The following is a 12,627-nucleotide window of genomic DNA, read 5'->3' as shown; positions in this document are numbered from 1 at the left end:
TATTATGCGTTATATGGTCTTTTGTGAGTAAAATCCCAGTGCATTTTTTATGAAGTTGATTAAATTATAGAACTTTAAAGTCATTCAAAGTTTAATTTTATTGTCATAGAATAAAATATACCAAAACAAAACTATTCTTTTTATAAAAGTGTAATTTTCTAGAACTTAAAGGGATAGTTCACTCAAAAATGAAAATCCTATCATCATTTACTTGCCCTCATCCCATGACACTTTAGTTAATCTTCAAAACACATATTAAGAGATTTTTTTTTTAATGAATGTCAGCAAGGAGCTAGCAGGTTTCTTTTCCTCCATTCAAAGTCCAGGTAACCAAAATCTTAAGATCATATATACAGCTCATATATCCTTTGCTGAAACAAACTACTGCGTTGTCATGTGTCAGTCAAATTTTTACTTTTTTTATTTAGTTTTTCTTTTTCAGGGTTGCTGCACTTTTTTTTTTTTTTTTAAGTCAAATGTAAGACCTTTTTAAGACCTGAAGAAATAAAAATTAATACTAGCCTAGAAGCCTATACAATATGGCTGTTACCAATCAAATGAAATCATTATCAACAAAATCCATCTTCCCACAATACAGAGGTGACAGAATGAGAAGTGACATAAATATACTTACACAGCATTTACAATTTGCCTTCATAAATTTAATTCAATATTTAAATATGGAATTATTTCTAATTTTAACTTTTTAATTAAAATGTTCTTTAAAGGGGACCACTTTTGCATGGTGTTTGGACATAAATGTGTGTTGGCAGTGTGTGTACACAACCACCCTATAGTGATAAAAATTCACCCGTATTCAACGTAGTGTCCGTGACGTCACCCATAGATTTCTGAACAGCAGTTTTGACGCGTAAATGAGGCCGCGGCCATCTTAGCTGCGCGTCACCACACGTCACTCCCGGATAACTGAAAATGGGCAAAGAGGCGGGGAGGTGGTTTGAGCTGATATGACTGGTTGCTGAAACCACGCCCGCCTAGCTCGACGTGACCATGTTAGCAAGCAAAGGAGCTATCTATCTAGATACTATCTAAATTATTAATGAAGATAAGTTTTATCATAAAGTTCTAAAGGTTTACTGTCAATCTACGGTGTTTTTTTAAGATATAGATGCTCCAACAGTCATTTGTGTTGGGTGTGCAAATAACAACATGGAAAATCAAAATGGGACTTCATACCTTTATAATAGAGATCACGAGATGAATCCAATCTGTGGCACTTGGGTAAAATATAAATGTCCATTGCAAAACAAAAAACAGTACTTTTTGTCCATGAAATATTGATATATTATCCATTGTTTGCATAACATTTCTTCTGAATGATCTGCTCTCTGTCATCGTTCTTCAAGAAATAATGCAATCTGAGCAGCGTTTATGTTGTAAAACTGTATACGATCGTATCTAACAAAAAAATGAGCCGTGTCCAAAGTATATTTTTTCAAAATAGTGCAGCAGTTTTAGTTATAATATCCAAGCAGTGCTGTCAGAGTTGTATATCCTCCTGCCATTGTCATTGTAGTAAATCTCACAAACAAAACTTTTAGCCAATGCCACGATCCAACAACGTGTGTTCTGTTTCTTCCCCATGCATGCACATCTACACAGACACACATCAGTCTCGAATATTATGCAGCAAGCCATATTTTATAATTGTATAAAATAATCGAGCACACATACAGCTGAGATGCCAAATTCAGCGGCTGGAATTAGCTGAGCTAAAGTGACGGCTCACAGACAGCAGTGGCATCTACCTGTCACTCAAGTGACCACGCCCTTAATTATGCAGAACTTTAAGGCTTAATATAATTTAAAAGAATGAGTTAGAAAAAAATTCACCCCCCTCACAGTTGTCATGAAGGGCAAAATTAGCAGTATAGACCAAAACCACAATTTGAACCAACTTGTAAACATGTTTTTTTTCTGCTGTAAACTTGGCCAATTTAACATGGGACTCAATGAGATTCTGCTCTCTTTTGGAGCCTGTCCCTAGCGGCCAGTCGATGAATCGCAGTTTAAGTCACTTCCGTATTGGCTTCACGAGAGACAGGGGGAGGTTGCCGCTTGCTCAGAACAAGCCGTTTCCAGATCCCTTGCAGTGTGACGTCACAAAAGCCACAGGCCCCGCCCACAGTGTTGACAAACACTGACGTTTGAACATAGAACCGCCCTGAGCGTGTTGTTTACAATGAGTCCGCCATTGCTGCACTGACGAGAATGTCTCCCAAGCGTTTTAGGTGTTCTGGGTGTTCTGTAGCTGGATGGATTAATCCACATAGCTCTCTCCATTTACTCCCTAAATCTGAGTTGTTGAAAACGAGGTGGATTAACTTGGTTTTTCAGGAAAATGCCGAAATTCGTTTATGTCTGCGTGAATCATTTCACACCGGACTGCTTAGTGATCGAATATCAATACAAAGAGATACAAAACAGAGACTGTGCTGAAAACGTGCTACTCAAGGATATAGCCTACAAGTAAAAACTGTTCGTGATCCAGCTTAAAGTCTCCAGAATGATACTGGATACGGCAGTAATGAAGGTAAGGGCACTTTATTACAGTTCATCCGAGTTTATTTACGGGTATAAAGTTTATTAAGCACCACCGAAAGGCATAAGGTCATTATATATTTGATTACTGTTAGTTGTAACGAGTGTTTCTGTGTACTTCTCTATGTATGTTGGTGATACAAATACAAGGATAAGCGAGAGAGTTTATGGATAATATTTTAATGCACACTTGCACTGTGTTTTATTAAACTCCTACAGTGATATTCTAGCGTGAAAAAGGACGCTTCATCTTTTCTGTGAAGTTCAATAAACGTCATAAAACTCATCGGTAAAGTTTTGGCCTTCATTCGGACGGTACAACAGGCCTGTACTAGTATAGTAGATTAAAAACAAGAAGACAACATAAGTTATAACCGTAATTGAACTAAACTATACGTGTTCTATCTCCATGCAACATATATTCGCAGTTTCTGACATTATTGTGCGCCCTGACTGAATCCTGTCACCGGAGAATCAGCTCTTGAAGCTCCGCCATCTTAGCCCGATCGCAGCAGCTCATTTGCATTTAAAGGGACCGCACTGAAACGGCTCGATTTTGCTCAACCGCTAAAAGTAGCAATTTTAATGCTATAAAAAATTATCTGTGGGGTATTTTGAGCTAAAACTTCACATACACACTCTGGGAACATCAAAGACTAATTTTACATCTTGTTAAATAGGGCATAATAGGTCCCCTTTAAATATGAAACTAAACTGCCAGTAGGTGGCAGCAAATCACTGTCTTAATGAGTTCGTTCATTGATTCATTCATTCATTCATTCAACCGATTTGTTCAAATGACTCATTCATTCAGGAAACAAGCAAGTGACCGTCTTTATTGAATGGGTCATTTAATCATTAATTAAACTGATTCATTTAAAACGCGGATTCAGTCAGTATAACAAAAACATTTCTGTCTGTTGCACAGCACTCTTGCTCGTGTGTGATATTGTACATCATATCATATGATAAAAGTTAATGACAAAAACTCGTCGGGGCAAAAATGCTCGTGTATCTTGAATTTTGAGGGCATATAACTGCATGACGCTACATCACGCTAAGTAAGACGAGTAAAGAAAACATGCTACTTATTAAAAGAATCACCCTTTATTTAAATATATGCGATCATCGCGTAAACGATTGGCCCTCTGGCTTTTCAGTCACTGCCATGACGTTCCTTGTGAGAGACGTGCACGGATGCGCGCTCCAGTAACTTTCCAAACTCCACAGGCGCCGCATGAGATGTTTTTGTCAGGAGACAGGAGCAACAACTGCAGATTATGAGTTACCTGCGGTGAGTCCAACATAATGAATCCACTAACACCACACAGCGAATGCCGGTGGTAAACACTCGTGTTCCAATATTCGTGCATGAGTTTTGGGAGGTGTTCCCTCGAAACGAGCTGTGAAGGAGGGGGTTGTTCTTACGCATGCGCTCATTTCAAAAACTCACTAACAGTCTTTGGTTTCTCAGTCGACGAAAAGATCCTCTGTATCACCTTTAATATAACATTTCCCATTCCATGACTAGTAAAATAATCGCAATTTACTCTCTGAAAAATGGCGTAATCCACAGGGTGATGGAGACGGAGGTGGATATAAAGGTTGGTGGTGTTGCCACACTTCGCACTGATGTAGCCAGGCAAATTCTGCAGAGTATTTTCTTGGAAGCCGAAAAACTCCCATACTGTCGAGCTTACTTTATTCAGGTGTGGACAGAGCCTCTCGCTCTCCCGCTCGGACGACATGGTTCTTTTCGGAATTAGCTGCACGCGCTGCGTCGTCTTCTTGTTTGACAGGTGTCAGCGTTAAGGCCTGTTCACACCGAGACGAATATCGCGCGCGATTTTCGCCGACGTTTAACGCCTCGTGACTAAACAACGGGCGCCAATGTGAGTGTGCACACCGACGCGAAAAACGCGAGGCGTAAAAGCGTCATTTTTTTTAAAAAGACGCGCCGTTAAAAAACATCAGCCAATCTGAAGTTTACTTGGTGGCGCTCAAGCACAAAACGGTCTTGCCGAGCACACATTGATACCAAGACGACGAAGAGAAAGTAAGTAGACGAGGAAGACCCCTACAAACTATCCCTGCGTCTCAAACAGCTCCCTATCTTCCTAGGTCGTGTATCAGTATACCGTAAATCAGGGGTTCTCAACCCTGGTCCTCGAGGGCCACTGTCCTGCAGAGTTTAGCTCCAACCTTGATCAAACTCACCTACCTGTAGCTTTCTAGTTATCCTGAACAGCTTAATTAGCTTGTTCAGGTGTGTTTGATTAGGGTTGGAGCTAAACTCTGCAGGACAGTGGCCCTCGAGGACCAGGGTTGAGAAAGCCTGCCGTAAATGAATGTGGCCGACTCCCTGATCAGTGCCCTGACTAGTGAACTAGGGAGCTGATTGAGATGCACGCTATGGGTGCTCTGCCACTTCTTGGCCACACCAATAGATGTGTATTATTTCTGTATTTTTACTGTTTTTTTTTTTTTTTTTTTTTTTACATTCAAGTAAGTATAGTTGAGAATGTCTGTTTCATAAATATGTTTATTTGCACTACCGTTCACTTGCACTACTGTCATTGTGACTTATTTACATTACCGTTTCTGTACAGTCCAAAAGTTTGGAACCACTAAGATTTTTAATGTTTTTAAAAGAAGTTTCATCTGCTCACCAAGGCTACATTTATTTAATTAAAAATACAGTAAAAAACAGTAATATTGTGAAATATTATTACAATTTAAAATAACTGTGTACTATTTAAATATATTTGACAAAGTAATTTATTCCTGTGATGCAAAGCTGAATTTTCAGCATCATTACTCCAGTCTTCAGTGTCACATGATCCTTCAGAAATCATTCTAATATGCTGATCTGCTGCTCAAGAAACATTTAATGTGTACAATTGTACAAAATATTTGTGTACAATATTTTTTTTCAGGATTATTTGATGAATAGAAAGTTCAAAAGAACAGTGTTTATCTGAAATACAAAGCTTCTGTAGCATTATACACTACCGTTCAAAAGTTTGGGGTCAGTAAGTATTTTTATTTTTATTTTTTTGAAAAGAAATTAAAGAAATGAATACTTTTATTCAGCAAGGATGCATTAAATCAAAGTATTCATTTCTTTAATTTCTTTTCAAAAAATAAAAATAAAAATTCTTACTGACCCCAAACTTTTTGAACGGTAGTGTATAATGCTACAGAAGCTTTGTATTTCAGATAAATGCTGTTCTTTTGAACTTTCTATTCATCAAGGAATCCTGAAAAAAAAATTGTACACAACTGTTTTCAACATTGAAAATAATCATAAATGTTTATTGAGCAGCAGATCAGCATATTAGAATGATTTCTGAAGGATCATGTGACACTGAAGACTGGAGTAATGATGCTGAAAATTCAGCTTTGCATCACAGGAATAAATTACTTTGTCAAATATATTTAAATAGTACGCAGTTATTTTAAATTGTAATAATATTTCACAATATTACTGTTTTTACTGTATTTTTAATTAAATAAATGTAGCCTTGGTGAGCAGACGAAACTTCTTTTAAAAACATTAAAAATCTTAGTGGTTCCAAACTTTTGGACTGTACTGTGTATGTATATATATATATATATATATATATATGCCATTTCATATTCATTTTTTTATCTTCTTTAACTTTATTAATATCATATATGTTTATTTGCACTACCATTAAGCACCAGCGCCAAATACTGTCAGGGAGTGAATTTGCACTTTCACTCTGCGCATCGCCAGTGAAAATTGCTTGGGTGTGAACACAAGAAACGTCTCGAAAAACGCTGACGATAAACGCGTACGATATTTGTCCCAGTGTGTATAGGCCTTTAAGGTGCAAAACATCTTTGTTGATCCTGGAACAACATTCCAATCAACCAATCAGATTTGAGGGACAAGTTTAACATTTATGTGAAGTTTAGGCTTACAACCTGGGTTAGGTGCTTCCACAACAGTGTTATTCAATCCCTCTGATTTTAGGGATAAGTTATGGGTAGGGTTAGGTTTAGGGGGTTGGGAAAAGGTTAGGACTGAATTTTCAGACTGGAATGTTGTTCCAGGAACAACAAAATATGTTGATCCAGGAACATGTCTTACTTGGCAAAATCACGGTAGCCATAAATAATAGTCTGACGCGATGCAGTGCTGTGTTTTCACTTTCGATTCACTGTAAATGCTACTTTGTTTGTGACGCTTTAATTTGCATTTCGTCATTAGAAAGGTTTATAATTCTGTTGTTGTTTACAAAGATAGGTTTGTGTCACATGATCCTTCAGAAATGCTGATTTGCTACTCAAAAAACATTCACTATTTATTATTATCAATGTTAAAAAGCAGTTTTTGCTGCTTAACATTTTTGTGGAAACAAGGATACCATTCAAACATTTGTGGTAAGATTTAAAAAAGAGAAAAATTAATAGGCCTACTTTAATTCTTCATACATTAAAGTGATGAAAAGTGAGTGAAGACATTTAAAATGTTGCAAAATATTTCTATTTAATGAATGTAATATATCTGATAAATGCAAATAAATGCTATTCATTGAATTTTCTATTTTTCAAAGAAACCTGAAAAATAAAGTGTACCACCATTTCCAGAAAAAAAACTGTTTTCAACATTGATAATAATCAGAAATGTTTCTTGAGCATCAAATCAAATTGTCATTATTTCTGAACAACCCAGTATCATGGCAAGACGTGAAATAATCACGTTGGTCCACGTTGGAAAACGTGTAGCTGTCACGGTTTAAGCCCCTCAGACGAGAAACTTATACATTTACTTTAACATGTCTAGTGGAGAAATACCCGGGTGTTGACACGCAATAGCTGTAAAAATCATAAAAGCCGCGACCTATTTTGGTTTTCATTAAACCAATAAAAATGGAAAATTGCTGTATTGCCGATCACTGAGCATACAATTCTACGTTAAGAAACGAGACAAATGTGACACATGGAACATTTTTTATTATTTTCAAGGTAAAAATGAATTTGCCCTGATCTGATCCACACCTAAAAAACGTGTAATGTCACGTTTAACCTTAAGTAAAACCTTATTATTTATCTAATGTATTAGAGAGACTGTCCTCCGAAGAAAAATGACCCCATAGGTCGTTTGTGCAATCTTTTTTCTGGTGTGTCGTCATCAATTGACCTTTGACTGTTCAATGAACGTCGTAATCCAGGTGTGTTTTGTTTTATTTAATGTTTTTTTATGTTATTGTTCTGATTGTCTGCTATTCATGTGTAAGTAAGTGCAGTTTGACGTTTTACTGTGGTATTTGTCATTAAAAACACAGTATTAACACTTACCATGCTTTTACCACAGTTACTGTATTTATAATGTGGTATTTGTAGTTAAAACACAATGACACAACACTTACCATGGTTTTACCACAGTAACTGTAGTTTTAATGTAGTATTTGTAGTTAAAACACAGTAACCACAACACTTACCATGGTTTTACCAGTTACTGTAGTTTTAATGTGGTATTTGTAGTTAAAACACAGTAACCACAACACTTACCATGGTTTTACCACAGTTACTGTAGTTTTAATGTGGTATTTGTAGTTAAAACACAATGACACAACTCTTATCGTGGTTTTACCACAGTTACTGTAGTTTTAATGTGGTATTTGTAGTTAAAACACAGTAACCACAACACTTACCATGGTTTTACCACAGTTACTGTATTTATAATGTGGTATTTGTAGTTAAAACACAATGACACAACACTTACCATGGTTTTACCACAGTTACTGTAGTTTTAATGTAGTATTTGTAGTTAAAACACAGTAACCACAACACTTACCATGGTTTTACCACAGTTACTGTAGTTTTAATGTGGTATTTGTAGTTAAAACACAATGACACAACTCTTATCGTGGTTTTACCACAGTTACTGTAGTTTTAATGTGGTATTTGTAGTTAAAACACAGTAAACCACAACACTTACCATGGTTTTACCACAGTTACTGTATTTATAATGTGGTATTTGTAGTTAAAACACAATGACACAACACTTACCATGGTTTTACCACAGTTACTGTAGTTTTAATGTAGTATTTGTAGTTAAAACACAGTAACCACAACACTTACCATGGTTTTACCACAGTTACTGTAGTTTTAATGTGGTATTTGTAGTTAAAACACAATGACACAACACTTACCATGCTTTTACCACAGTTACTGTAGTTTTAATGTGGTATTTGTAGTTAAAACACAGTAACCACAACACTTACCATGGTTTTACCACAGTTACTGTAGTTTTAATGTGGTATTTGTAGTTAAAACACAGTAACCACAACACTTACCATGGTTTTACCACAGTTACTGTAGTTTTAATGTGGTATTTGTAGTTAAAACACAATGACACAACACTTACCATGGTTTTACCACAGTTACTGTAGTTTTAATGTGGTATTTGTAGTTAAAACACAATGACACAACACTTACCATGGTTTTACCACAGTTACTGTACTTTTAATGTGGTATTTGTTGTTAAAACACAATGACACAACACTTACCATGGTTTTACCACAGTTACTGTAGTTTTAATGTGGTATTTGTAGTTAAAACACAGTAACCACAACACTAACCATGGTTGTATTGCCAAAGCGGTGGCCATTACATGAGCAATGAACAATATAATGATTAAATTATACATAAAAAATAAGAATAAATAAATAAATACACAAATCATTTTATATACACAAGAAATAACAATAAAATTAAGACAATGTAAAAAAAACTACATGCATTCAGACAGTTTAAGAATACTCTCTCTCTCTCTCTCTCCCTCTCTCTCCCTCTCTAATCTGTACTTCATTTACACATATTTTTGCTCTCTTTCTTTCTTTGTAATTATGGCAAATTTTTAAAACTCTGAATCAAATTTTGACCATTTCTGTCAGAAAGCTGCTTGTATTAACAAGGAACTTGAACTCAGATCTCCCAGTGCTGATCTTGAAGAAGCTGCCAGGGAGGCTGAACAAGTCCTTCAAAGGTTCCACCCTTCACAGGTATTGAACAGTCATTTAATGTGTTACTAACTAGTTTCCTTAACGTCCTTCCTCTCAGATATTTTGGTCACAGATCATTTTGATCTCACTGTCTCATGATGTATTTCTCTTTGTGTCAGACCAAAGGAAGGGCTGTCAGAGTCTTGTTGAACCCGTCTTGTTTGTGGAGAGGGATGAATTTTGGCCATCCTCTCATTCTGTTAAACTTACTCACAAAATTCTTCCTTTCTCTGGGGTCAATAGACATTTTTGTCATGCAATAGACATGTAAAATCTGAAATGGAAGACCAACAATGCAAAAAAAAAATCAGTCACAGCAAGCCAGACATACCAGTCCTGTTGGGGATGAGGAATGAACATGGCCATCTTGTGCCCGAACAGAAAAGACAGAAAGATGAAAAGGTGCACATTTCCATTATGTCTGTGTTCAAGCAATGTAGTTATATGTAGTACAGCATTTGATATTGATCTCTCAAAGAACTATTCGAATTAGCAGTTATCATTATTCACCTGTACATTTTTTTATTGCTCTTAGAATGAGCAAATCAGCTGTGCCATCATCTTTGAAATTTGGGCAGGAAATGACAGAATATGGTAAGTACTGACACCTGCACACGTACAGGTACCTGTTCTATACAAGTAGAAAATGAGAACATAATACAAGCAGTCATAACAAATCGGTAATGTAGAGAAAACTCTTTAGTACATATACAACATGCCTATTTCTTCATCAACTGACTTCATCCTTCTTCAAACAATCAGACAAAACAATAAGTCAATAATAACTCCAGAAAAATTGTTTTGGTGAAAACAGGAGCAGGTGTCAGTATTCACCATATTCAAAAAACAGTAAAACTCAACTGTTTAACTCTAGGGGAGATGGAGAATGAGCCTATTTTCAAAAACAGTGGAGTGTTCCTTTAAGACCAACACAGACATAACACTGGAAATGTTTGCCTTCACAGCCTTTTGTCTTTTCCGTAATCGCACAAGATTGACAAATTCATCCCTCTCCACAAACAAGACAGGTTCATCAAGACTCTGACAGCCCTTCCTTTGGTCTGAAACAAAGAGAAACATATACATGATGAGACAGTGAGATCAAAATGATCTGTGACCAAAATATCTGAGAGGAAGGACGTTAAGGAAACTAGTAACACATTAAATGATGTTCAATACCTGTGAAGGGTTGAACATTTGAAGGACTTGTTCAGCCTGCCTGGCAATACCACAGGTTCAACAAGACTCTGACAGCCCTCCCTTTGGTCTGAAACAAAGAGAAACATATACATGATGAGACAGTGAGATCAAAATGATCTGTGACCAAAATATCTGAGAGGAAGGACGTCAAGGAAACTAGTTAGTAACACATTAAATGACTGTTCAATACCTGTGAAGGGTGGAACCTTTGAAGGACTTGTTCAGCCTCCCTGGCAGCTTCTTCAAGATCAGCACTGGGAGATCTGAGTTCAAGTTCCCTGTTAATACAAGCAGTTTTCTGACAGAAATGGTCAAAATTTGATTCAGTGTTTTAAAAATATGCCATAATTACGAAGAAAGAAAGAGAGCAAAAATAACGTGTAAATGAATTACAGATTACAGGTCAGAAAAATAGGCAAGGAAAAGCTGAGAGAGTGAGAGAGAGGTATTTAAGGCATAGCAAAAGTTGTGGTTACTGGGTTTTAACTACAAATACCACATTAAAACTACAGTAACTGTGATAAAACCATGGTAAGTTTTGTGTTATTGTTTTAACTACAAATACCACATTAAAACTACAGTAACTGTGGTAAAACCATGGTAAGTGTTGTGGTTACTGTGTTTTAACTACAAATACCACATTAAAAGTACAGTAACTGATAAAACCATGGTAAGTTTTGTGTTATTGTTTTAACTACAAATACCACATTAAAACTACAGTAACTGTGGTAAAACCATGGTAAGTGTTGTGGTTACTGTGTTTTAACTACAAATACCACATTAAAAGTACAGTAACTGGTAAAACCATGGTAAGTGTTGTGGTTACTGTGCATGAACTACAACTACCACAGTAAAACTATGGAAAAAAGTATGGTAAGGGATGTGGTTTCTATGCTTAACTACAAATAGTACACAGTAAAACCGCAGTTACTGTGGTAAAAGCATGGTAAATGTTATTACTGTGTTTTTAATGACAAATACCACAGTAAAACGTCAAACTGCATTTACTTACACATGAATTGCAGACAATCAGAACAATAACATAAAATAAAACATTAAATAAAACAAAACACACCTGGATTACGACGTTCATTACATTATGAAATAAATGTTTTTCTCCAAAACACGTTGGCCACAATTATTGGCACCCCTAGAATATTTATGAGTAAAATATCTCTGAAGTATATTCCCATTCATATTTACATTTTTTTTTTTAGCACACCAGGGTGATCATGAACATGAAGTTGTCCAGCCATGACTTTCTTTTCCATAGGAGTATAAACATGAGGAAACACAAAGGCCAAATTCCCTTAATCAAAAAAAAAAGAATATAGTTCTGATGTGCAGCAAAAGATTGTTGAGCTTTACAAAATAGAAAAATTGGCTTTAAGAAAATAGCTAAAACATTGAAAATCCCCATTTCTACCATCAAGATAATAATTAAGAAGTTCCAATCAACTAAAGATGTTACAAATCTGCCTGGAAGAGGACGTGTGTCTAAATCTTCCTAATGCATGGTGAGAAGGAAAGTTTGAGTGGCCAAAGACTCTCCAAGGATCACAGCTGGAGAATTGCAGAGATTAGTTGAGTCTTGAGTCCCAGAAAGCCTAAAAAAAATTATCAAACAGCACCTACATCCCCACAAGTTGTTCGGGAGGGTTTCAAGAAAAATCCTCTGCTCTCATCCAGAAACAATCACCAGCATATTCAGTTGTCAGTCAAGACTGGAACTTCAAACGGGACTGGCTTCTGTGGTAAGATCAAACTAAAAAAAGAGCTTTTTGGCAGCAAACCCACCAGATGGGTTTGGTGCACACATGGATAAAAG

The sequence above is a fragment of the Megalobrama amblycephala genome, linkage group LG16 (assembly GCF_018812025.1).
Source record: "Megalobrama amblycephala isolate DHTTF-2021 linkage group LG16, ASM1881202v1, whole genome shotgun sequence".
NCBI classification, from domain to species: domain Eukaryota; kingdom Metazoa; phylum Chordata; class Actinopteri; order Cypriniformes; family Xenocyprididae; genus Megalobrama; species Megalobrama amblycephala.
Note: the sequence above shows the minus strand (reverse complement) of the source record.